This window comes from Lutra lutra, chromosome 12, assembly GCF_902655055.1.
Source record: "Lutra lutra chromosome 12, mLutLut1.2, whole genome shotgun sequence".
In the NCBI taxonomy this organism is placed as follows: Eukaryota; Metazoa; Chordata; class Mammalia; order Carnivora; family Mustelidae; genus Lutra; species Lutra lutra.
Genome location: NC_062289.1, coordinates 14,801,329 through 14,829,250, shown reverse-complemented (window position 1 = coordinate 14,829,250; position 27,922 = coordinate 14,801,329). Strand labels below are relative to the sequence as shown.

Below are 27,922 nucleotides of genomic sequence, written 5' to 3'. Positions count from 1 at the left end.
TCTTTAGATTGCATATCAGGGATCAAAGTCTCCAAAAACTCTCCCTGGCTGCTTGCAACTTTGTAGGAGCTCACTGGCAGCTGGGAAGAGACCCAAGGTTAGGGAGAGTTGATGTCGGGTTCTGGGCCACATTGAAGTTGCTCTCCTGCTGAGTCCGAGATCCTCAGCCTGGGTTTACTACTTCCACAGCTGCACCCGCACCGTTACTCCCCTTTCCCCCAAATCCCATGGCCATAGCAACCAGCAAGCCGTGAGTTTTGTCTTGTTTATATGCTTTTACAGCTTAACTATTTCATGTCCTTTTACATGTTCTAGCCAAAGGATTGTTTGAAGTCACCGGTGTATTCCTTCCATGTAGATCTTTAAAACTTATTCTACTTTCTTTTTCTACTGAAGGAAAATAACCAGGAATGGGTCTGCTTACACAGAAGGAAAGAAAGTGAGAATATTGATGTCATACATTGCTCAAGGTGGCCCTGGGTGGAAGCCTGAAGACCAAAAAAGCGCACAAAGGACGACTTTTTAAAAAGTGATTCAAGTGTTATTACTAATTCTCTCAAGGTTTTGCTTTGTTTTTAAGATTTTTCTCATTTATCTGACAGAGAGAGCACATAAGCAGCGGGAGCGGCAAGCAGGCAAACAGAGAGGGAGAAGCCGGCTCTCCAAACAGGAAGGCTGATGCAGGACTCAATCCTAGGACCCCAGCATCAAGACCTGAGCCTAAGGCAGATGCTTAGCTGACTGAGCCACCCCAGGTGCCCCTTCCTTGAAGTTTTTAATCAACAACTTAAAACTCAAGACACGTTAAAGAAAAAAATCTATAATAGCAAATGACCTAACAAAATTGCTTCAGAAGAAAAACCATACAGGAAGTGAAAATTCAACACTACTTCCAAGTGAGGATGGAGACGGAGCAGGTGGGAAGTTTGGGGACGGAAAGTGCCAGCTACAGATAGGGGAGCAGTCCCTGCTGCAGACATGGTCTCTTGGTCCCCGTTCTTCAAATGTTAGTAACGAAACAGGGATCACTGCCCAGTGTCCTCTCTGGGAGCAGCCCGAGCCCCATGGAAAGCTGGGGACTCCAACCATCTCTCTCTTTCCTCTCGAGATCCCTCTCTTAGGTCAAATTCAGAATGGGTACATTCTGGGCCCTGGTCCAGCCCCAGTGAAACTCAGAAGAAAACCCGGGTTCCACAAAGGCTCCAGAGGCTCTCCAGTCTAGAGGCCAGGGTAGGCCAGGCGACAGCCAGCAGGGGCCTGATGACTAATTGCGCTCTGAGAATCGTTTTTGAAGATATAAATGAATGTCACTCTTTGAGCCCCACAGCTTCCCAAATATGCATCACTGGGCTAACCCAGCACAGGGTGCCAAGCGGTGCGGGCTGTGTTATTTGTCCTGCGCCCAAGGGAGGAAGCAATGATATATTTAAAGCAGGGTGTTTTCAGGGAGAGCATTAACACAGTGAATTATACCGAGAATGCAAATGAAGGAACAGTGAAAGTGACCTTGAGTTCTGCATTTCAAACTAGTTCCCTGTTAGCTGATGGGGGAGCTGATTGGAAACATCAGGAACAGAGGTTACAGATGTTCTGTTTATTAAACAGAAAACATTAACAACTTGGTTGTACATTGAAACACACTAAAGACAGGAAAACAAGCACAGGGCAAAGGGGAAAAGTTCAGTGAATTTCTCCTGAGCTTTTTTTTTTTTTTTTTTCTTAGCTCTGTCTCAGCCCTGGCATTTTCCAACTGTAAGCCAAAGAAGAAACTCATAGGAGGATTTTTTTTTTAAAAGAGGTGTTTTCAGTCCTACCTAGTTGACAACGTAATCCTCTCTAGAAACTGCCTGTTGAGATACAAAGCTCTAGGTCATATGTCAGAGAAAGATGGTGGAAAGAGGCCATTCCTTTGGGGAACAGCAGGGACAGAGGCGATTAGAGCTGCAGGGGACATTTCCATTTTAAGGGACAGGAAAAGGAGAATGGATTCAAATGACTTGCCCGTGATAGTGATGGAGAAAAGTCTAGCACTCCGACTCTGGGCTGTGCATAGGACAGGAGTTGTCACCACATTTCTCAGATTCACGTAGTGTGTGTAGAAAATGGAAGAATGCCACTGCAATGTTGCCTCCGAGGACCTGGCAGCAAGCTTCCGGAATCGAATCCCAGCTCTGGCAAATATGGCTGACAGACAGTCTTTCCCTACAGGCCAGAAATGGTACCTACACCTGTGACCAGAATGCTTCACCTACTACCCAAAAACGTCTTCTGCTGCACACTGACATCTGCCATACCCCCTTCCTTCACCCAGACCTCTGAATTGGATTTATGAAATGTGTTTCTGCTTCAAGAACAGGCTTAATTAAGTGCCAGGTGTCTGACGTTGCTCCCAGAGTCCTCTGGGAGAGAGTCTTTTCCCCTCTTGCTGTCTGTCACTCAACACATGGAGCACTGGTGGGCGGCTGAGGCAATGGGGGCCACTTCTGGCCAAGAAGATTCAAGATTGATTACAACGTGATCTCAGTCCTCTAGGAGTTCACAGCTCTTTGGCCTTTCCGTGAGAGATAGAAATCAGGCTGCCTGGCAGGCCTGGAGTTACAACCTGGTTCACCTTGACGGCTGGGAAGGCAAAAGCTTTTTTTTTTTTTTCCTTCATGGTCATGGTTCCACTGAAGGGACTGAAGGGACTCAGAAGCGCTGGCATCATTTTGTAGGATTCATTACTTGACTTAGGAAAGGTCAGAAGAGAAATCAGAGTTTGAGGCCACTTTTCCATGGACACAAAACCCATTGCTGGGCTTGAGCCAAGGACAAAGTTCTAAAATGTAGCCAACATCTGCCCAGAGAAAGTGAACTGCAGAAGTTGACTCCAGGGACGAGAAGATCTAGAAAGGGCCGGTCTCCCGAGCGACAGGCATTGAGTGTGCGGAGAGGGATTGGGGAGGGTTGTCTGCCTCCCTCCTAAGCCCATCCTGCAACTCAGAGAATCCGAGCCTGTCAGGCCCTCGGCTGCCCTCAGAGAGTGCCTGAGAACATAAGGTGCTGAGGTTCTGAGGGCAGGCTTGTGGCCTTGGTTCATCCGGGTTCAAGCCACTGTGCCTTTTGTGGTCACCAACAAAAGGGATTCATTCCCAATGCCTTCAGGGAAGGAGATTTTATAGCATCTCATATTGGTGCTACTGGTTAATAATCTTCCAGAGCCAAAAGAGGAAAAAATGAGAAAGGGATCCTCCAGCAGACCTAAATATGTTGCCAGATCTCCGACAGGTGGAAACTAGGAACCGAAAGACTCCGATTACGCTCCCCATTTTGCTTCTAAGATGGTACCGGAGCTAATGTTAGTCCCTTGGTCCCAGTTTTCTCATCTATGCAATGGGACTGTTACTTTCCCTGTTTTCCTCCTGGGGCTAGCATGAGGCTTACAAGAAACCTTTATATATAAAGATCTTAAAACGTGACCAGTAAACAAGAGAGAGACTTACTAACAATAGACTCTCTTCCCCTCCTCCCATGGGTGATTCCTTGGCCCCAGCCGGCGTCCCAGAATCAGTCAGCCTGGTTATGGTTATTGCTCACCTCTCCAGGACGCGCCAGTTCCCAGCGGCTCAGAGATTTTGGTCAATCAAGCAGCTGCTAATCCAAGAAAGACTGGTACAGAATGGACGTCTCCTTAGGATGTAACCACTCTGCAAGGCCTGGGGCAGAAGTCCTCTCTCTGAGCTGGTGATAAATTGGGGAGCAGGCATGCATTTCTTTAATGAAAAAGGTAAAAATCTTACCATGTTCTGAAAGCCTTACTACATCTCAAAGAGGACCCTGCTGCTTTCCTTTTGTACTTGCCGAGTCAGCCTCTGGTTTACGTATAGATCAGATGGGTCAGAACTTGGAAACAACTGTGGTTGATGCAGAAATGAGGTCGACAATTAGCAACCATGGTCATTCATTAAGAGCTTCACCGGGCCGGCGTTCAGCTGTGTAATGAGATTAGGTAAAACCTGATGCTCACCTGGGCTTAATCAGACTCATTCTAACCTCTTACAGGGAGCTAATTCGAAGCCCTTAGTATTATCTCCCCCCACCCCCAAATTACTCATTCTAAACTTGGCCTCTGTAGTGAGACCCTGGAGTATAACCTTGGGAGCTGGGTAATGGAGGGCTCCTCTTCCTAAAGAGCTACTCTGACTTGCTTGGTAAGGAAGAGACTAAAGGAAATTCGGAGAGGAGGAGTTCTTCTGAAAAAGGAGAGGGTCCATGCTTGGTTTGGCTGCAGCTGTTTAGTGGAGAACAAAAAGGAGTCAGGATCCTTGCAGCCCGCCTGCTGTTCCCAAAAGGTGTGTACAGGGGCGACTTAAGACAACCCCCATACCATCGTTGGCCAAGCTTTGGACCATCTGTCCTTAGCTGGCTCTGGCCTGATGAGATGGTTGTGACCAGGCATGAGCAGGAAGGCCCCTTGGTATGGATCAGATAAAGGCTTCATTAAGCAGCATTCACCCAGCATGCCTCCTTCGTGTGGACACCTCCCAGAGCATTTTTAGGGCAGAGGGCTCCTGCCAAGTAGAGGGAGACCCAGGCCCAGCATAGCATCAAGGAAAAGAAGACAGAGATAGAGACAAAAGCAGATGGAGATAGAGAGATAGAGATAGAATATATTGTGATGAATTGTGTGTGTGTGTGTGTGTGTGAAAGAGAGAGAGAGAGATGTAGAACTAAGAAAAATAAGGGATTGGGGCACCTGGGTGGCTCAGTGGGTTAAGCCTCTGCCTTTGGCTCAGGTCATGATCTCAGGGTCCTGGGATTGAGCCCTGCATTGGGCTGTCTGCTCAGCAGGGAGCCTGCTCTCCTCCCCCCACCCCCGCTTGCCTCTCTGTCTACTTGCGATCTCTAATAAATTTTTTTAAAAATCTAAAAAAAAAAGAGAGAAAAGGGATATATATAGATAGATAGATTCCAATCAACCTTCCACAATTCATTCCACAATGAAACAAGAGCCCGAGACTCTCCCTCCTTTTCTTTTATAAAATAAGGGAATGGCACTAAAGTAACCAAGCTTCCTTTAAGTTCTAACATGTAAACTGTCAGCTTGCAGATAAATGGTTAAAGCAGCCACAGGGATCCTGCAAGTGAGGCCATATCTGAATGCTCAAACAACTTTTTGCAAAATTCGTTGAGGCTCCTGCAGTCTGCAAAAAAATCAAATTCAAAACAAGATGAAAGAGTTGTCTGCGCAGGGTGGCAGACACTGGCTGGTTCAGACAATGCTTGGGGGGTGGTTCGTTAATGAAGAGGCTCCGTATCAGTGAGAACATCGGGCGGCAGCGGGAGCGTCTCTCGCAGCCCTGTGATTACAGCACACAATGATGCTGATTGCCAAGTCACTTTCTGCACAATAGCCCCAACACGGCTCTCAACCTGAGAGCAGATGAATAAACACAATGCACGAACATGCACGCTCAGTATTTCTATTCTTAGCCGATCTCTCCTGCGGTAATATTTCTGAATTCCTTCAGTAATGCTGTCAACTTTTAAAACATTTTGTGAAAATATTCTCCTTCGAAAAGGAAAATTACTGCCCAGATGAGCTCATACACACCCAGAAGGTTAATCCTACCCGCGTCTAGGGCCACAAGTAAACTGCTTTTTCCAAAGAGGTGATAAGTATGTTTGAGACGGACTTGCTTTCAGTTCCTTTTTGTCACAAAGAGAACAGCTGCAAGTGATCACTTTGGGATCAGGGTTGTTTGGGGGCCCCTGGACAGTGGTTTCATATGAAGCAGCGGGTCTGTGTGGTGGTCGGACCCATAATTCTGGAATCAAGTCAGATTATACTACTTGAGGCTAAAGGCCACTTGGCCAACGCTCCTTAGACTTCATTAGTACATGCTCTGGTCATCAGAACTTGCCAGCTGAAACCACAAAGTTAAGTATTACAGGATGATAAAGTGGATGATTTAAAGCACATTTTCCTTGATCAGCAAGCTTAATGGACACATTTCCTGGGAGCATTCGGCACATGCTGGCTCAGCTCTGCTGTTCTGTCATTGACCCTAGTGCCAGCTGTTTGTGTCTGTCTCGGCTGACACCTTCTAGGTCCGCACCGCCGCTGTAGGAGTCTGACCTGCTGGGGTGATCAGAGTCACTATCACTTCCTCCTTGGTGAAGAGCCAGGCCATGGTCTGGGAACCTCTAGTTTTGAGCTGAATGTAACCTGTATCTTAATTTTAGGCTTGAAGGGCAAGCACCAGAAAGGGACAATGCATGTGTACCCATAGCTACGAGAATGGAAGACCAACTTCAGACCTTTGGGAAGTAAAATTCTGAAGTTAATACAGAGATGTTCCTCAGAAAAACTTAAAGGACAGTGTCTTCTCTGGGCTTGCTTTGCTGGTCAGTTTATGTCTAGAAGTATTGTCTCCTTCACCTCTTTATCACCACAATCCTTATTTTTTCCCAATATTGCACTGTAAGAATTTTCCAACATACAGTAAAGTTGAAAGAATTTTAGCCAATGCTCATATACTTCCCACCTGGATTATACTATTCTGCTCTACTTACTTCATCACATATCCATCCATCCAGTCATTCCTCTACGCTTTCTTTTTAAAAAAATATATTTTAGGGGAACCTGGGTGGCTCAGCTGGTTAAGTGTCTGACTTTTTTTTTTTAAAGATTTTATTTATTTATTTGACAGAGAGAGAGATCACAAGTAGGCAGAGAGAGAGGCAGAAGCAGACTCTCTACTGAGCAGAAAGCCCGACGTGGGGTCGATCCCAGGACCCTGGGATCATGACCCAAGCCGAAGGCAGATACTTAACCCACTGAGCCACCCAGGCGCCCTGAGTGTTTGACTCTTGACTTCAGCTCAGATCCTGATCTCAGGGTCATGAGATCAAGCTCTAAGTCAGGCTCATTGAGGGGGAAGCCTGCTTAAGACCCTCTCTCTCCCTCTGCCCCCACCCCCACTTACACATGTGCACGCCCTCCCTTTTTATACTTTAAAATATACTTTAAAATATATACTGATATTTTAAATATATATAAAGTAAACTGCAGATGACAGTCATAACCCTCCTATTTAAGTCTCCTTTTTCTCTTCTCTGTCCAGTGCTTGTTAGTTTTCACTAAAGTTTTCCTTCCTTTTAGGAGGAACTTAAGAAATGAATTTACACAGAATTCCCCGAGGTAGAAAGTTCTGTTCAAACCCACCCAGGTGCCCCAGTTCTGAGTAGGTGTTTCTTACCACGCATTTGCTTTTCTTTTTCCCTTATCCAAATGAGCTAGGTTTCCCCTTACATGGGTACCTCATTACTTGTGTTTTCTAAAAACTAGAAAGCTGAATAACCTTCAACAGAGAAAAAAAAAAAGTTCCCTATCTGTCCTTGGTATTAAAGATCTATTTATATATCTAAGAACATTCCTTGTCAAACAATAACATTCCGCTTCTCTGTTTATCATTTCCCCCCCACTTTTGGATACTCTCCATATCACTTCATTGCCAGCATTAGTTCTGACATAGAATTAGAGTATTTGAAAGACTTTAGAAGGTTAGTTAAGAAATCTATTTAAATTTGGTAGACTGAAAAAATGTATCTCCGTCTTCTCCTGAAATACCATCAATATATAAGTAAAGGAGTAAAAAAAGAAGACATAAAGTCAGAAGGACAAAGAGAGCAGGAGCAGGGATGAAAGCTGACAACAGAAGTCTCCAAGTTTGGGAAGATTAAAAATGGATAGAGGCATGAAACTCATCTAGCCCAACAGGGAAAACATAAATCCACTTGCCCTCGTGGGAGGCAATGATAAGAAACAAATCAGTTTGCTCTACAGAATTCAAGAAAGACTCAGGGCTTGGGTGGATAAGGCATCATGAAAGTCTGAGGCATGGCTTAGAGCCGAAGACCCAAGGGTTAGCCAAAAGACTATATTTGGGTACCCTCAAGCCCATCTCCTCCCCTTCCCGCCCCTACCCCCAGGAGATTACAGACTTATCTGGAGAAAATGAATCAGTGTCACCTCTAAAGCAGGGAACAATAAGCACAGTGGAGAGAAGGTAGGAGGCATGATTTTGAAAATGGGGACATTCAGTGAAAGTTTACATACTCAGTAGTGAAATACCATTCCTCTCTTTCTTTGCCTGCTCTCACAATACTTGTTTGTGGGAATATTTTAGGATTTGGTCTATGGAGAAATCAAGGTACTAGAGAAAAAAGAATTATGGATGCGGACATTTGGGTTTTCCCCAAAGAAAGCACCAAGTCTCTATTGAAGCATTTATGCACAGCTCACCAGTCCACAACCAGCACATACATACACACACACACACACACACACACACACACACACACCCTCCAATCAGCTTTTTATTATTTTTCAATATAAATTCTTCAAGAGTCAAGGATCAGCAGATATTTGAAGAAACTCTATAACAGAAAAGGCAAAAATCAAAAGAAACCAAGAACACAGAGAAAAAATAGAGGGAACAGAGAATGTTTCCCCGTAAATCTATCATTAACATCGTCAGAAAGATAACAGAAAACAGTAAACCATAGTAAAAGAGCAGGAGTCTACAAAAAGGGAATAATCAGATTAAGAGGAACTCTTAGTCATTTTATAATAAATTGAACAGAAACATGGGAAAATACCAGAGACAAATCACAAAGTAGAACAAAAACAAGCCAGTAGACAATAAAAATAAAATAAAATTAGAAGATCAACTGACAAAGCCCAGTATCCAAATAAGAGTTCCATAAAGAGAAACTATGAAAAATAAAAAGAAAATTATTGAACAGTAATATAGGAAATTATCTGTATTTTCAAGTACAGAAGACTCAAAATGGAAAGAACATATTAGCTGAACAAGGCAATAAGTAAAGATAAACATTTTTTTTTAAAGATTTTATTTGTTTATTTGACAGACAGAGATCACAAGCAGGCAGAGAGGCAGGCAGAGAGGCAGGCAGAGAGAGGAGGAAGCAGGCTCCCTGCGGAGCAGAGAGCCCGATGTGGGGCTCGATCCCAGGACCCTGGGATCATGACCTGAGCCGAAGGCAGAGGCTTTAACCCACTGAGCCACCCAGGCGCCCCAAGATAAACATTTTTAAAGCAAATCAATCTAAAAAATTTAAAAATCCCATCTAATCATAAAATTTCAGCTCACTGGAGATAAAGAGATGCTAGTAGGAGCTTCCAGAGAGAAAAAGATTGAGCCACGTACAGCAGAGAGGGAACGAAAATGGCACTAGACTTGTCAACAGTACCACTAGACACAAAGAGAGTGGAACGCTGACAGCAAAATCAGCAGGGAAAATTATTTTAGCTTAGATTTCCATTTCTAGCTAACGCAACCAACAATGTAATTTGTGGGGCCCCAGTGAAAAATAAAAATGTGGGCCTCTTGTCCCCAAATTAAGAGTTTTAAGGTGATAGCATTAAACCACGTGTGGGCTCCTCCAAGTGGAGAGCCCTGTGTGACTGCTCAGATCAGACACCTGTGAAACTTGCCCTGCTGGTTAGTTACCAATCACACCTAAGGGTAAAATAGAGACATTTACTATCCATACACCCTGACGTGGAAGACGCACTCCAGCAGGATAAGGAATAAATCAAAAAAGAGGAAGACAGGACCCAGGAAACAGGAAAGAAGGCTGCAGAAAGCAGCGCCAGGAAAACACACACAGCCCAACAAGCATTCAGTATGGATCGGAACAGGACAATGGCGAGGTTCAACACGGAGGTTTAAGGGAGATGGGCAGAGTGAGTAGACTCGGATTTATGCAGTATTCGGAATGGCACTTAGACATTGGGAAAAATTTTCCACAGGTGTGTGATAGCTGTCACAGAGTTTGGAAGAAATGTGGCAATATGCACATAGGACACTCAGAAAATAAAAACAAAAGCTAACCCCACAGAGTAGCTCTACGGGATACTGACCTCAGGGTCCTAGGATCCAGCCCTGCGCAGAGTATCTTCCTTATCATTTAAATCTTAACTTGAAAATATGTTTAAAGAAACCTAATGACTGCATGGTGTGGGGTTTACAACATAAGAGAAAACAAAGAGTAGGACAACGAAAGTTTGATGATTAAGAGGCAAGAAACAGAGGTGTGGTATTGTAAATGGGCGAAGTTCAGGTACCCCCCAAATATGCCGCTTTGGCATAAAGATTATTCTGAGCTAAAAAGCAATAAAAAACCTAGTCGATTCAAGAAAAGCTCTTTACCTCCCCCACAACTACCTAAAAAGAATTTAGAGGACCCAATCCAGGAAGAAAGTAATCACCAGGGGTGCTTGGGTGGCTCAGTGGGTTAGGGACTCTGCCTTCCACTTGGGTTGCGATCCCGGGGTCCTGGGATCGAGCCTGGCATTGGGCTCTCTGCTCAGCGGGGAGCCTGCTTCCCTTCCTGTCTCTGCCTGCCTCTCTGCTCCTTGTGATCTCTGTCTGTCAAATAAATAAATAAAATCTTTTAGAAAGAAAGAAAGAAAGAAAAAGAAAGGAAGGAAGGAAGGAAGGAAGGAAGGACGGAAGAAAGAAAGAAAGAAAGAAAGAAAGAAAGAAAGAAAGAAAGAAAGAAAGAAAGAAAGAAAGAAAGAAAGAAAGCCATCACCACAGAGAACCGCAGTACTCTGCGAACTAGGTTTGGTAGACAGGGAAGAACCCATCAAGTACTGTCTGATCAAATCCTCTGTGTCCCAATGTTTCTGAGAGGCCCAGCAAACATGTGCTTAACAAACATTTACTTTTTTTCGTCTCCTTGTGAATTACAGTCCTTCCCTTGGAAGTCCCAGACCCCCACCCCTTTCTCCTTAGTTCAGAATAACAGATACATCTCATTGTGCCAGACTGTCTTTGGAATTTCCATGTGTGGTGTGAATTACCTGTATGTATGCTACTAAACTTGATTTTCTCCCATTCATCTGTCTCATGTCAATTTGACTCTTTGTTTGGCTAGCAGGATGTTGAAGGGGACAGGACATTGCTCTGCGACATAAGTTTCTTAGAACAAGTGGTTTAATAGCACTTGGAGGTAGACGGTGGTAACTTAAAGATGTACATGAAAGACCCTAAAGCAACCACTGAAATGACAAAAGAGGGGTTCCTGGTGGCTCAGTCGATTAAGCATCTGCCTTCTGCCTTCAGCTCAAGTCATGACCTCTGGGTCCTAGGATGCAGCCCTGCACTGGGCTCCATGCTCAGTCCACTTCTCCCTCTCCCTCTCTCCTCTCCCCTACTTGTGCTCTCTCTCTCTTTAACAAATAAATAAAATCTTTAAAAAAAATAACAGCAAAGAGTTATAGTTAATAAAATAAAATAGAATTGTGGGGGGAAAAAAAGTTCATCTAAAAGAAGACAAAAAAGGGGGGGGAGTAAAAAAAACCCAGAAGGCAAAAAACAGAAAACACACAGTAAGAAGACAGAGTTCAACCTAACCATACCAATAATCACATTAAATATAAAACGTGGAACTATCCCATGAAAAGGCAGAAACTTTCAGGTTGGATTAAAAAAAGAAGGCTCAAACACATGCTGTCTATAAGAAATGGATCTCAACTATAAGGTAAAAGGATGGAAAAAAAATACATATTTTATCAAAGGAGATTTCGGAGCAATGATATTACCGGGCATAAGGAAGTTCTTTTCAAAACAATCAAGGGCTAAATTTATCGATAGGACATAGCAATACTAGAAATGTATGTGCTTAATAAAAGAATTTCAGAATATATGAAGCAGGACTGATAGAGCTGCGGGAGAAACAGACAACTCCACATTATATTTGGAGATTTCTGGACGGAACTGTCAACTGGTTCCGGGACTCCTGGCAGCCTGGCATAGTCTGCCCTTCCACGTTAATACCGTGCACAGATCAAGAAATTGATGGGCCTTTTGAGAAGTGAGGGAGATCCAAAAGAGAAAAACCTCCAGAAGGGCTGGACCAAGCATACCCTGTCTTGCCTAAAATCAGAGAACTCGCTCACTGCCAAGGAGAGAAGAGGAAGTCCATCTTCGTGGAACCACATGGCCGAGGACATGAAGGTTCTCCCTTATGTCGGAGATATCTCGAGGCAATGTTTTAAATGTTTTGAAATCTGTATGTAAATAAAACCAGTTGGAAATTACATTTTTTGGTAACTGGTACACACATTTATTGAGCATCCGCTGTGTGCAAAGTATCACGCTCACCACTGTAGGGCATAAGGATAAATTACTACTCAGACGAGCATAGAATGTTCTACAAAAGCTTCCCTGGTCTTTGCCATGACTTTTCAAACACTCACTCCAAGGTAGAGAAGAGATTAAAATATCATGTGGTAGTTTTACACATTTGTCATTTGGATTGAATAGCAGGTTTTCCTGTTTCCATTTCAGAGTGGAGTTTTTGCCTGTAACCCTCTGAAGACTGTCCTGTTTACATCTGTGCCCAGGACCACCGAGCTTAACAAAGGCAATAAGGCTGGGAAAAAAAGAACAACAACAACAAGAAACTATGAACATGGTCTGCACTAAATTGATTCTACCTTTTTATTAATCATGGCTCTGGATTAACTTGTAAAAATGTAATACCAGCCTAGGGAACGTCTACCTCCAGTTCCCATTGTTTTCTCTCCTCTCCTTTGTTCTGCATTCAGCCTGGGGAAGCTTACACTAGAATGTGTTGAAAATAGCAATGACGTTCCACTGGGAGAAACAAAGGAAAGAAATAAAAGTGGCATTTAAGGGAGATAGAAAGAAATGACTTTTCTTTTCTGCTTCAAATTGAGGGGGGATGAAAGTGTTGAGACTTGAAATAGTGTTTCTATTTCAAGCCCCAGTGGCTTATTTAACTTGGGTGGATTAATTTACTGGGGGTGGGATCCTGGTTTATCATCCACGGAGAGGTCATTTTAAAAATCTTTGACCTTGTCAGCTCAGGGGTCACTTCAGGTTGGAAGTGTTGTATCTGCTATGTCACCTCCAATTTTCAGGAATCTTTCTTGCCTCGAGATGTTGACCTTGCAGATTCTCAGTATTTATTGCTCAGAGTTTTCTTCCTATTACAGTTCTTCCAACCCTTTGAGTCTTTCCATTTTTTTAACTTGTGAAATGCATCGTATTTTTCAATAAAGGGACTTTGCTTTTAAGAGAATAGCGTGGAGAGGAAGAGAAGTAACATTTGTTACAGTTAGTGTGTGTGCAACAGGGCCCCTATGTATTTTGTATATGATCTCATTTAACACTTAAAACAATCAAATGTGTGGCCTTATTCCTTCCTACAAATTAGCTCAGTTAAGCAACACACAACCAAAGATGCACAGAACTAGCACCTAAGTCCAGGTCAAAACTCAAAGACTTTTCATTAGAAAAGATTAAAAAAAAAAAATCTATGCACTTTTTTTTTTTAAAGATTTTATTTATTTATTTGACAGAGAGAGATCACAAGTAGGCAGAGCAGCAGGCTCCCTGCTGAGCAGAGAGCCCAATGTGGGGCTCGATCCCAGGACCCTGAGATCATGACCTGAGCCAAAGGCAGAGGCTTAACCCACCGAGCCACCCAGGTGCCCCAATCTATGCACACTTGATATGAGTCTTTCTGAATTTAAAGTCCTCATGAAGATATATAGCGGTGCTGAAAATGTTTTACACCAACAAGGTATTTTTCCCTTTATAGATTATTTTTCCAAAAAGCTCCCAAGAAACTGCCTTGGGTGATGAGCACCAAACCATTTAACCTCTTGGGAATTTCAATCTTCATTTCCTTCCAGTCCCTTCCAACTGGAATATCCACATCGGGGTTTACTGTGGACTGAATTGTTGTTCTCCAGATTCATAGGTTGAAGCCTAACCGCCAATGTGATTCTATTTGGCGATGGCACCTTTGGGAGGTAATTGGGTTTCGGTGAGGTCACGAGGCTGGAGGCCCCATGATGGGCTTAGTGTCCTTACAGGAAGAGACACTGGAAAGCTTGTATGCACCCTCCCATGCTCCCTCTCAGTCTCTCTTTCTCCTGATGGCTCTTTCTCTGCCCTGTGAATGCATGTGATAAGGCAGCCATCTGTAAGCCAGGAGAAGAGTCCTCTCCAGAACCCAACCGTGTGGGCTGGCATCGTAATCCAGGACTTCCAGCCTCCAGAAAACAGTACAAAAATAAATCCTATTAAGCCACTCGGTCTATGGCGTTTTATGGCTGCCTGAGCTGATGAATACAAGGTTCTTCAACATCCAATCCGGGGGATGGTACTCTGCGGACATTATTTGACTTGCTTAAATCCCTCAACCTACTGATTCTTAGTGATCCCCTTGATGGGCCAAAGCTGAACCAAAAATGCAACAATGTTCTTTCAAGTGTTGATGAGCAGTTATGAGTTAACACTCGTAAACTGCTAAAAGAAGGAGTTACTGAGGTTTGGTATTCCTGAATTAAATGAATTAAATGACCATGGTAGAGTTTCCCAGGTCTGCATAGTAATGCCAATCGATTTCAAACAGCAAAAGCTTTAGGACACATATCTACACGGATGCATAGAGTAGAGGATATTTTCCGAAATGACACTTCATTGTAAGTTTTGAATCAGCTCTGGTTTTGTTATTTTTGCTTTAGAAATTTTTTTTTTTTTAATAATTATAGATTCACAAATGGTTCCAAAGCCAGTACAGAGAGGTTCCATGTACCCTTCATCCAGTTTCCCCCTTGGTTACCTTTTCAGTAACTACAGCACAATAACAAAGCCAGGAGACTGATATTGGCACACTTCTCATGCAGAGTTTTGTAACATTGTAACTACTGTAGCTGTGTGTAACCACCACCATGATAAAGACACAGAACAATGCCATCAGCATGAAGATCGCCCTCATCCTCCCCTTTGTAGGTATATCTACCCACTTCTCCCCACCATCCCTTACCCCTAATGACCTCTAATTTTCTCATCTTTATAATTTTGCCGTTTTAAGAATGCTATGTAAATGGAATTATATCTTATGTGACCTTTAGGGACCGACTTTTTTCACTCAGCATAATACCCTCGAGATCCAGTCCAGCTGCTGAGAATCTGTTTCCTACTGCACTGTAACAAATCACCACAAACTTGTGACTTACAGCCCCCACAAATTTATTACAGAATGGAAGTTTATCCCATCTCTTACAGTTCTGAAGTTCAGAAATCGAAAATCTGTTTCCCTGGGGTAGAATCAAGGCATCAGTAAGACTTCACTCCATGCCTTCCAGAGGCTTTAAGGGAGAATCTGTTTCCTTGACTTTTTCCAGCAGCTAGAGCCACCAGCATTTCTTGGCTCTTGGACCCACATCACTCCAAACTCTGTTTCTGTCATTACTTCTCCTACTCTGACACTCCAACCTCTCTTTCAAGGGCTCTTGTGATTAATTGGACCAAGAGGACAATCCAGAATAACCTCCCCATCTCCAGATCCTTAATTTAATCACATCTGTAAAGTCCCTTTTGCCATGTAATATGATGTATTCACAGTTTGAGGATTTAAGGAATAAACATTTTTGGAAGGGACATTATTCTGCCTACCACAGTGACTCTAACAATAGCTTGTTCCTTTTTACTTTTATTATTTTTAAAAGATTTTATTTTACTTTATTTTTTAAGATTTTATTTATTTACTGGAGAGAGAATGAGAGAGAAAGCATGAGAGGGGGGAGGTCAGAGGGAGAAGCAGACTCCCTGCTGAGCAGGGAGCCTGATGCTGGACTCGATCCCAGGACTCCTGGATCATGACCTGTGAGGAAGGCAGTCGCTTGACCAACTGAGGCACCCAGGCACCCCTAAGGATTTTAATTTATCTCTATACCCAATGTAGGGCTCAAACTCACAACCCTGGGATCAAGAGCTGTATGCTCTACTGACTGAGCCAGCCAGCTGCCCCAGTTTCTTCCTTTTTATTTCTTAGTATTCCATGGTATGGTAGCACAGTCAAACCCTTCACCTATTATAGGTCTCCCGTTTGGGCTATTATAAATAAAACTGCTGAACAACTGTGTACAGATATTTGTGTGGACATGAGCTCTCATTTCTCTGGGATAAATGTTCAAGTATGCAAAGTGCAAGTTCAGATTTTTTTTTTTAACTACCAAACTATCTTCTGGAGTGGCTGTCCTATTTAACATTCCCACCAACAATGTATAAGAGGGTCAATTTCTCTGCAAACTTCCCAGCATTTGGCATTGTCATTATTTTTTAACTTTAATAGATACCTAGTGACATATCATTTTCTTAATTTTTATTTCCCTAATGGCCGATGAGATGAAACCTCTTTTCATGTGCTTATCTGCCATCTGTGTATCTTCTTAGGTAAAATGCCTCTTCATGTCTCTTGCCTATTTTCTAATTGGATTATTTGTTTTACTATTGAAATTTTTAAGCACTTTATGTATATTAGACAGAAATCCTTTGTCAGATATGTGGCTTGCAAATATTTTCTCCCAGTCTGTAGGTTGTCTTTTCACCTTTTAAGAGGGTCTCTCTCAGAACAAAAGTTCTTAATTTTGATATAGTCAAATTTATCCATTTTTTAAAAAAGATTTATTTGTGAGAGAGAGAACACACAAATGTGTGTGCAAGGGTTGGGGAGCAGAGAGAGCCCACGGGGCTCCATGCTAGGAGCCTAAGATCATGGCCTCAGCCAAAAGCAAGAGCTGGGTACTGAACCCATTGAACCACCCAGGTGTCCCAAATTTACACTTTTTTAAAAAAATGGAACATATGTTTAGTGTTGTCTATGAATTTTCCACAAAGCTCTAGGCACTCAAAATTTTTTGTTTTCTTTTAAAAGTTTTATAATGTATGCTTTATATTTAAATCTATAATTTATTTTGAGTTGCTTTTTGTATAAGGTTTGAGGTTTAGGGTTGTTTTTTGTTTTGTTTTGTTTTTGTCATTGAGATCAAATTTTCCAGCACCATTTGTGAAGAAGCTATCTTTCTTCCCATTATGTGACTTTGCACCTTTGTCAAAAATCAGTGGGTTGTGGGACACCTGGGTGGCACAGTTGGTTAAGCATCCAACTCTTGATTTCAGCTCAGTCATGATCTCAGGGTCATGAGATCAAACCCCTACATTGAGCCCCACATCCGGCTCTGCACTCAGCATGGAGTCTGCTTCCTTCTCCCTGTGCACCCCCCCAACCCTCCCACCCTGCCTCTCTACTCTGATCACATGCTCTCTCTAAAATAAATCTTAAAAAAAAAAAACCAACTGGTTGTGTGGGTGTGTCTATTTGTGGGTTCTCTATTTGTTCCATTGACCTGTGTATTCATCTCCTTAGCAATACCCAGTCTTCATTAATATAGCTAATTAATATAATCTGTATAATAAAATTCACTTATTCATATATGATAAATTATATATTTGTTATTTATATAATTTTTATAATAAATCTTGAAATCATGGGGCACCTGGGTGGCTCAGTGGTTAAGCCTCTGCCTTCAGCTCAGGTCATGATCTCAGGGTCCTGGGATCGAGTCCCACATCGGGCTCTCTGCTCTGCAGGGAGCCTGCTTCCTCCTCTCTCTCTCTCTGCTTGCCTGTCTGCCCACTTGTGATCTCTCTCTGTCAGATAAATAAAATCTTAAAAAACAAAAAAAATCTTGAAATCAGGTAAATTAAGTCCTTCAAACTTACTCTTCTTTTTCAAAATTATTATAGATATCCTGGTTCCTTTGCCTTTCCATATAAATTTTGGAATATTTCTACAAAAAAAATCTTATTGGAATCTTGATAAGAATAGTGTTAAGGGGCACCTGGGTGGCTCAGTGGGTTAAGCCTCTGCCTTCAGCTCAGGTCATGATCTCAGGGTCCTGGGGCCGAGCCCTTGCATCCGGCTCTCTGCTCAGTGGGGAGCCTGCCTTCTCCTCTCTCTCTCTCTCTCTCTGCCTGCCTGTCTGCCTACTTTTGATCTCTGTCAAATAAAAAAAAAAAATAGTGTTAAAACCAGGTCAATTTGGGAAGCACCAACATCTTCATTATACTGAGTCTTCCAATCTATGAGCATGGTATGTCTCTCCTGGATGTTTTGTAGTTTTCTGCATACAAATCCTTTACATATTTTGTTAAATGCTTAATCTTTCATATATCCTTTTTAATGATAAATTATTGTTACAACTTTATCATCATTAATTGTGATTTGCTTACTTAACCTTTGAGCAAAAATCATAAATTAGACTCCCTTGGGGAAAATTCAGCCTGTGGAAAATTTTAGTGGGGAATCCCTTTTTATTTAAAAAAAATCCACATTTCTACTTTCTTTGGAAAAATGGGGAAATCTGGGAACACTGGAAACACTGGGCTTCACATTCCTACTCAGCAACATTTAGCTAGAGCCCTGTAGCTCCCACCCCTTACAAGAAGCACACTCTTTAGGTAACCACCACCCAACCCCCCCTCCACACCTGGTGAATACGTAGGCACTTGTGCCTGGCCTAATTTCCTTGTTTGTTACTGTACTGGCCCTGGTAAGCTACTGAGTTTTCACTTCTGCCTTAAATTACCTGGTGATGCATACTGGCATCAGCAATATTTCTGGCTTTTTAATTAGGCTTTTACAGATCACCCGAAGAGCATATAATACATGTTAATCATCTGTGCGCTACGTATTTACTATACATGTTATATTCTCCCCCACTCCAAACTGCCCCTATTCTGTGACATTTCATCATCACCAACTATTTCTCCCAGCTGGAGAAAGCAGAGGAAGTGTGGTCTCAGAGGAGAGTGGAGATGGAAGAACCACCCCGGGGACATTTCTATAGGGAAGCTCTTCTCCATGGGTTGATACTTTGTCACAGAGACTCGCTGTGCAGAAGTAAACCTCTGGTAAACAAACAAAGGCCATTTTTCTTAGAGTGGTTTTTCTGCTCTGAACCTGTACTTTCCAAAGGTATTTTCCCAAGAATGAGGGTGGGGAGATGAGGTTACGCTTTGAAGTTTCACCAGTAAGACTCAATTTTTCTCTTGGGAGTGAGAGAAGTGGGTTCACTTGGGTTGACTGAGTTCATTCTGCTTATCTCTACTGTTCATTCCAGTGTATGACAGAGTTAACCTAGTCCCTATATAACCTCTTAGCACCATCTCTATAGGGCTAGGGAGGAGAGTTCATTTTTAATATCCCACTTCTCCAAATCCATTATCCATGATAATCCATTGTGTCCCCTGGGTACTTAATCATCAAAGCAACCATAAACCTCTTTTTGAAGATCAAATGGTTCTTTAATCCATTTACTTACAGCATCCTAAGTTACAGAAAATTAATCTGAAGTGTAAGTGGGCCACTATTCCAAGTTTCCTGTGCAGCCGGTTAACAAGGTAACAAATCGGTAATGGCTTATGTGCCAGGTGGGTCAGAATGTGGAACAAATCACCTTGGTTGGTTGCTTTTCCCTGTGCTCTTCATTCTAACTTAGCTCTTACTGCCTGCTTGGCCTGCCCGCCTTCCCAGAATCCCATGGATGAATTAACAAAACTCAGCCAGCCTGAGAGCTAATTGGACTTTAAACTTTCCAGTGAGGGTGCCATTAATTCTCATCTTTCCTTCTGCATCAGGTTAGCTGAAACCATTTGGGGAAATCACCCTAGGTCTTTGAACTCTCAAAGAAGTAAGAAAGCAGTAATTTTAATTAAGCAAAAGCACCATGTTCCAGGCTAAGTTTCCTTTTGTCCTTATTTGAGTCCTCTTCCCTTATTACTGAGGGACTGTATCACATTACCCCAAAATGGCCACAGACATGGGTGGCCACAGTGAAGCCTCTTTGCCTCAAAAAAACTCCAAGGTCATTACTGTAGTTCCCTTTATATTTTTCATTTACCCAGTTAAAAGAAAGGATAATCATTTCTGAACCACTCAATAAAAGAAATTGAGATTCCATATTAACTAGAAATGCTAAATTGGTATTATCCTTTATAAGGATTTTCCTTTGCCAGAGAAGCTGGATTAACTTGAATATAGAAAACTCCTGACTCTGATCACGAGAAGAGGCTTTTAAATTATTCATTATGCAGTAACTAAGTGTTCTTTGGTTAAGAAAATAAAAATGCCTCTTCTTTTTTTTTTAGATTTTCTTTATTTGAGAAAGAGAGCATGAGAAGGGGGAGGGTCAGAGGGAGAAACAGACTCCCTGCTAAGCAGGGAACCTAATACGGGACTCGATCCCGTGACTCCAGGATCATGACCTGAGCCAAAGGCAGTCGCTTAACCAAATGAGCCACCCAGGCGCCCCCAAAAATGCCTCTTCTAAATAAAAATCTGTTCACAGGATGGATGAAAAGCCTTGCATTTTCCATGCCTTTCCTGAGTGTCTACTCCACGTAGGTTTTCTTCATGTGAATTATATGTGGTGTAAGCACGTTAATGATGGTTGAGACATTAGTCAGGAGACTGTAAGAGAGACAAAGAATAATATAATGAACCCAGGGACCCAAGGAGAAGGACTGGTAACAAGGGAAAAGCAGCCCAGGGGAAGAATGTTGCTGTGGACTAAAGAGTGGGGAGAGGGGCACAGCAGGATGAACGGGATTCTGTGCACTGGAATCAGGATGGTTAGCATTTAGCACTTGTACTGCCTGCCAGGGATGGGCGGAGTCCAGCTCAGAATGCAAGCAGGACCCAAAGAAAGAATGTCACTTCCTCTCAAGAAGGAACTTGGGACTTAGCAGAGAACCAGGAGAACCAGGAGATGCACAGAGGAGAACCTAAGATAGGAAGAGGCTGTTATGAACTGAATGTTTGTATCCCTCTAAAGTCCCACGTTGATATCTTTTCCCCCAATGTGACTGGGGTGGGGGGTGGTTTGGGAGTTGATTAGGTCACCAGGGTGAAATCCTCACGGCTGGGATTAGTGCCCTCATAAAAGCTAAGAGACTCCAGTAAATTTTCTTGCTCTTTCCACATCTGAGGACACAGTGAGATAACCGCCCTCTATGAGCCAAAAAATGGGTCCTTACCAGACACTGAATCTGCTGTCACCTTGATCCTGGACTTTTTAGCCTCCAGAACTGTGAGAAATGAATGTTTGTTGTTTGAGCCACCTGGTCTATGCTGTTTTTGTTAGAGCAGCTGGGACAGACGAAGACAGCTGGGTGTGAGGATCCGGAAGAAACAGGCAACCCTTGAGAATGTCTATGTCAGATCCCTTCTCCCTGCAGCCGGATGTGCCCTAGTCTTGCAGAACTGGGCTGGCCATGCTGTATTCACTGGGGCTTCTCACACCGGATAAAGATTTTGTTGTGCCCTAAGCATCAGGCCTGAGAAAGACATTGTTGAGGACTGTTAAGAACTGAATTTATGGGCGCCTGGGTGGCTCAGTGGGTTAAGCCGCTGCCTTCGGCTCAGGTCGTGATCTCAGGGTCCTGGGATCGAGGCCCGCATCGGGCTCTCTGCTCAGCAGGGAGCCTGCTTCCCTCTCTCTCTCTCTCTCTGCCTGCCTCTCCATCTACTTGTGATCTCTCTCTGTCAAATAAATAAATTAAAAAAATCTTAAAAAAAAAAAAAAGAACTGAATTTATGTACCCCCAAATTTAAAAGTTGAGGCCCCAATCCCCAGTGTAATAGTATTTGGCGAAGGGACCTTTGGGAGGTCATTAGGGTTAGTTGAGGTCATGAGAGTAGAGCCCCCGTGATAGGATTATAAGAAGAGACGGGAGAGAATTTGCTCCCTCTCTCTGCCATGTGATGACATAGCAAGAAGGTGGCCTTCTACAAGCCAGGAAGAGAGCTCTTGCCAGAAGCCAAACCCACCAGAACTTTGATCTTGGATTTTCCAGCACCCAGAACTCCAAGAAAATTAATTCCCATTGTGTAAGCCACCCAGTCGCTAGCATTTTGTTATAGCAGCCTGAGCTAAGAAGTGTTTGTGATACAGGGGCACTTGTCAGCACAGCCAAGGAAGTAATCTGGAAAAGCAGGTCTAATGAATCATATTTTCCCTGGTACGTATTCTGGCTAAAAAGTAAACCTTTGCACACAGCTTATTCTTCCCATGTTTAAACTCTACTCCAGGGAGCAAGACTCAGTGAAAATTTCCATCAGGGTAAAAAAACCAATGAGATAATGATAAGCCTTCAGGAAGAGGAGTACAAGTATAAGTTTATTTCATGACCTTGATCAGTGCTCTCCGTACAGGAGTGCCCAGCCAATCTGTAGTCATGTGGCCATCCCTCATGTGAACCCTTCTTCACCCTCAGACGCCCTTGCTAGAGGATTCTAGAACCCCTGCTCTTGCTTAATTCCTGTTACTACAACATTGCTCAAGAGGGTTGCTCTGTCATTCTGTGACTCAAGGATTGGATTTGGACTCTGGCTTCCACCATTTACTGAGAGTATAACCTTGAGTGAGAAACTTATTGACATCTATTGATAAAATGAGTAGAGTAGCTTCTTCTTAGGTTTCTAGTGAGAATAAAACAAATGCAGAAGACATCTTTGTACATTGCTTGGCCTAGTGCTCATTTGGTATCTTAAAACGGAAGAGGAGAGGGAGTCCGAGTATGTAACCAAGAGTTGGGTCTTTCCAGCTGGGAACGGAAGCCCTGGAAGAGAGAATAGAAGAATAACATGGTACCTCCCTCCTTTAGGAGTAAGATTTTGGCCTCGTCATCATGCTATTCCCTGCTGACCTCTGCAGAATCTCCTGCTGTCCGGAGCACGCCTGCTTCTCTTCTTGATTAAGCAGGCAAGAGAGGATATTCACAATAAGCATTTTCTAGTTGTTGCCTAAAAGCAACAATTTTTTATTATTGCTACTTCCCTTCCAATTGCTAGTGCTTTTAATGGAATTGCAACAGTAATGTTGTCCCAGGGTGATGGGCCACTTTGACTGAATAATATCCCTAGATTCTAGATCTTTTATTAAAAAAACAAGTGGGACACAGGCCCATCTCATGAATGTTAATGTGATCAAGACCGTTGCTCACTGGAAAAAATGTGTTTTAATTGAGTCGTGAGAAAGCGTGCCTTGCCACATCAAACAAAAGGAAATCAATAGCCTTTAAAGGATTAGAGTTCCCAGAGGCTAGGTGGGACAAGACAAGTAATATTTTGTCTAAATAGTGTTTCTGAAATTATTTTCTTTTCAAAAAATCACCTCCATTTATAGGACTGGTTCAGTTAAGCATTTTCTTGTCAATGAAGTGTCAAAGCAGTTTGACCCAATGTTGAGTGAACACTTGGTTTCCGTCTCATTACACATGCTCTACAAGCTTGCTTAATGACCAGGATAGGTATTTTCCTCAAAGACTTGGAATCTTCCTAAATGGGAATTGGGCCAGAGTATCTGATCTTTACAGACTTAGCTCTCTTCCTCATCTAACCCCCCTCCCTCCTACCATAGCCACCCCTGCCGAGTGACTCTGACTGGCCATGGGCCCCTCACAAAGGAAAAAATCAGATTCCTGCCTCCTTTCTCTGTCCTCCCATCTTAGCATCCAGAAGAACTCCCTGCAATTTATCTCAATTGTGCAAAATGAGCACCGCCATGGTCAAAGTGGGTTAGCAAATGCTTCCCGTGTAAGACAGACAATACCGTGAAGCAGACAAGGGAGGTGGCACTTGACCAGGATACTAAATGAAGTGCTTCCACTGGGTTTATTGATAAGCACATCCGCCTTCTAATGCAAACCAAGTAGTAGAATTGCGGACTCTTCATGTCAGATGTCAACAGGTTGCTTGACTACCCTCGGCCTTCGTGACCCTGGGAAAGAAGCAAGTCCGAGAGGAGGAGACTGTGCACTTGCTCAATCACAGATTGGCTGAGAACCACCATATGCCAGCTAGAAGTTTCCATGATGCAGACCGGCTCTTATGGGCAAGAAAATATTTATGTTCATTCTTCCTGGCCACTAGCAGGAAGGCACAAATTACTAAAAGTTGTACTGTTCAAATGATTGCACCCAGGGTTAGGAGCAGGAAATCTTTTGTGGACAGGGAGGTGGGTGTGACCAGGTATGAAATCATTTTTTTTTATTGCATGTTTCAGCTGATTATTAGCATCAAATTACCCAACTCTCTGATACCCATAAAAACATTTCAACTGGCTGTCTGCTCTAGAAAAAGGCAGTTGTTCGAAAACCCAGCCAGAGATACACAAACAAGAATGACAAGGGACACTCAGAGCTCCAGATATTACCATGGCAGCTCTGTGGACTGGAAGTCCAAAATCCATTCACAACCTTTTTCCCCTTGTGTCCCTCCTCTAAGGAGGCCAGAAAGAAAAGATTTCAGTGGCCTGTCCGTGGCTAACCGTGGCAAGGTCACACACCTCTAGCGGACAGATCTAATAGAAGTGACTAAGTAGACCTTTCAGAGGAAATTTTTTTTAAAGGGAGTGACTCAGCTAGCACAGCTCCTTGGGCCACTGTGCCTCCTTTTCTTCTCTAAAACCAGTATGGTATCAGGGCACCTGAGTGGCTCGGTTGGTTGAGTGTTTGACTTTTTATTTTGGTTCAGGTCATGATCTCAGGGTCACTGTGCTCTGAGCTGGGCATGGAACCTGCTTAGGATTCTTTCTCACTTGCTCTCCCTCCACCCCTGGACCCCCAGAGTGCTCTCTAATAAATAATAATGATAATAATAACAACAACAGTAATAATATAGGTAGGATACCTGGGGTGCAGCAGCTCTCTGGAGATCATGAAAAATAAAAGCCACTTGCTAAGGCTAGAAGAGAAAGATAAGCAGAACTCGGTGCTTGGAGACATTTAGAATTGCTTTCCTTGTCCAGGATGGTCTACCTCCACCCCTTTGTTGCATGTGATAGATGGGGCAAATCCACCCCTTACGTGTGGGGTCCTGTCGGCCAGGCGGTCTGCTCTTTGCAGCTCAACGCCATTTTAATGGACACACTGCCTGGGAGCATTCAACGCAGGCTGACTCAGCTCTGTCGTGCTGGCATGGGCCCTAGTGCCAGCTGTTTGCATCTGTCTTGGCTGACACATCTTGGGCCCTCACTGCTGCTGTGGCATTAGACAAAATCTGTCCTCTGCCAAATTTTCTGAAGTTAAGGAACTGCAATGGTTCCTCCCACTTCGTTTGGGCTTTAAATGATGAAATCTTTTTTTTTTTTTTAAACCATATTTCTTAACTTGATGAGATAGAGTTTGTGATTTTTCTGGGTCTGTTCTAAAACTCCTTTCCTTCCTAATACCCCACATCACTTTTGTAAACAGAGTTCTTACAATTTCTACCTGCAGACGGCCATAGGGTCCAAGCCAATCTACTCTTTCAATCACAAAGCTGAAAAATCTTTAAAGATCATCTTCTACACAGAACCCGCACCAAAGGCAATAGTTTTCATCCAGAACTCTTATAATGGACTCCACAAACTAGTTGAAGGACAACAACTCCCATGAAAGGCCCATAAATATTTGATGGTCTGATCTTAACTCTTCCTAAAGAGGAAACCACTTTGTAGAGTATCAAATTGTCCCCAGAGACTCTTCTGTCTGAATAGTTGGCTGTAGCCACTTTACTTATCATTTGTGGCATCCCACCTTCCCCTTGAGGCATCCAACATAAATCAATAGGAAGTAATTTGTCAGATGTAAAACACGCAGTTTATTTGTAATTATGTGTACCCCTGTGTGCACATCCTGTGTGTGTAGAAATGACGGAGAAGCGCCCCTGCTTCAGACCATAAAGTCATCTGAGAGAGAAGGTAGAGCTCACCAATGTGCTGCCCCCACCTTTCCAGAAAGAGCACCAGCAAAGAGAAAGTGACAGTAGGTAACCATGACTTGGTGCTGTGTGCCAGGCTGTTCTAAGAACCTTAAGTATAGTAACTCATTTAATCCTCACAATGACTTGGTAAGGTAGGTACTATTAATACCTTTGTTCTATAAATGAGGAAACTGAGGCACAGAGAAGTAGAGGTACTAAATGTTGGTGCTGAAGCTTGAAAGCAGACAGACAACTCCAAAGTCCAAGTCTTAACCACTGTGCTTTACTGCCAGTTGTTGGCAGATTCTAAGATGCCCCCTGCCGCCCATCCCTGACCCTGTGGAACTTGGCCTCCTGATATTAATATCTGGGTCATCCCCTCCCCTTGCATAGGGACTGGACCTATGCCTTGCTTTAACCAACAGAATATGGCAAAGGGGACAGGATGTTGCTCCCACAACTGCATCACATAAGGAACGGAGAATAACCTCTGGTCGCCTACCAGCAAGGAACGGAGGCCCTCAGTTCAACAGCCCTCCAGGAAATGAATTCTGCCAATACCACCTGAGCTTGGAAGCGGATTCTTCCCCAAGCAAGTTTTCAGATGAGACCAAAGCCCTCACCCACATAGGTTGCGAGAGTTCCTGAAGCAGAGGATCCCGTAAATCCAGGCCCTGACTCCAGCCACAGAAACTGTGGGACAGTAAGTTTGTGTTGCTTTAAGTTGCTAAGTTTGCGCTAAATTTTTATGGAGCGGTGGATAACATGTATTGCCTCTTGCTGTAGGTAACTCTTTGGAATATAAATCTGGCCCATCAGAAGTTGCCACCCAATGAAAAACCAAGATAGCCATGGTTTCTGGGTAAGAGACTACTGTTAAACTACCGAGGAAGGGAATCTAGGCGGAGATGTGGAACCAAATCAACATTACTATTTTTGTGAGAAGCAGTGTGTTGACTGCTCTCAATCACAACACACCCCCCTCTGACCTTGTTAATGCCTGACCTTGGGTCTAAGGAGATTACCAGAACAGACCAATAAAGAGAGGTACCTCATACACTTTTGCAACAACTTGCTACATCTCAAATAGTTTTTCAAGTCCTTAAGAATTACATGATTTTTGCTGTCACGTTGTATTATGTATAATAAGTGAGCATCTGGGACCTAAAAGCTACAAAAAACCTGACAACTCAGAATGAGGGAAAAGCACAGGAGTAAAGTAATCCCACCCAGGGAGGTGTCAGCTGGGATGGAAACAGTCTTCTAAAAGCAGGACATGGGGCAGAGGTGTGTGATCTGGGGTAGACTCCATGAGTCAGGCAGGTATCAAAGGTTGGATTAAGTCACTGGTTCAGAATCCAGGGAGAAAGGCATTGAGTGGGGGGCAGGAGGACCAAAAGAACACGCAACACAGGCACGAACTGCTGGGACACACTGAATAATAAGCCCAGCGTACCAATAAGGAAGTCCCCGATGACCAGAAGCACCCCTTGGCTTGAGTCCAGACACTGGGACCCACCTGAGGCCATGTCAGGAAATGGCCCCTGTTAGAACAGATTGCATTCTCCAGAGAAGGCACTTTCAGACCCAAAAAACGAAGTAAACCATTCCATAGCATTGACAGTTACTTACTGACAGGGTAACGGAGACCGTGTCGACAAACAACACGAGGCCACATAGTCACTCCCCGCCAATTACAGACCTGAACCCCAGCTTTTACAGAGTCATTATCTAAAAATGGCACCATCTGTGTGTCAGGCCTCTGTACTGGTTATCTGAAGTGGTGCCACCTGTGAAGCACTTCAGGGACGATGAGAACAAGCCTTCCCTCCTTCTGGCTGGGCATGTGTTAACTTCCATGGGCCCTGGAACACAGCCCCAAACAAGATGGAGGGCCAGAGATGGAGTCAGTGTTGTCAGAACTCCTCCAGTCCCCGAGCAAGCCTGGCTGAGAGTCCGACAGAGGAGAGGAATGAAAGCCCCTCACTGGAGAAGAGGTGCTGTGATATTTTGCTCACTGCCTCTCCCCAAAGACCGATTCACAGGATGATCTTTCTGGACAGTTCTTCTCCAGGAACCATAGGACAGGAGTGGAAGAACCAATCGTAGATTCGTAATGCTGGAATAAATCTTAGGGGCAATCTCACCGTGTCCTCTCATCAGACAGACTGGTAAGAGAAAACAGAAACCTAGAGAGGTTAGTAACGTGTCCAAGCTCACAATGGGACTCAGTGTCCGAAGCAGGGCTTCAGCCAGGTACCCTTTCCTTGATGCCACGCTT

The 27,922-nt window shown here is 43.4% G+C and overlaps 2 long non-coding RNA genes across 2 annotated transcripts in view; one reads left to right on the top strand and one right to left on the bottom strand.

Annotated features, from left to right (window-relative positions):
• Window positions 1–27,351, bottom strand: part of LOC125082563 (uncharacterized) — a 229,042-nt gene extending 201,691 nt beyond the window's left edge. The window contains exon 1 of the long non-coding RNA XR_007122013.1: window positions 27,274–27,351. This is a non-coding gene — a long non-coding RNA (uncharacterized LOC125082563). The remainder of the gene's footprint in view (window positions 1–27,273) is intronic.
• LOC125082564 (uncharacterized) lies at window positions 115–496 on the top strand. The gene is made up of 2 exons (XR_007122014.1): window positions 115–250; window positions 397–496. It is a non-coding gene; the product is annotated as an uncharacterized LOC125082564 (long non-coding RNA).
• Window positions 27,352–27,922: the final 571 nt, after the last annotated feature.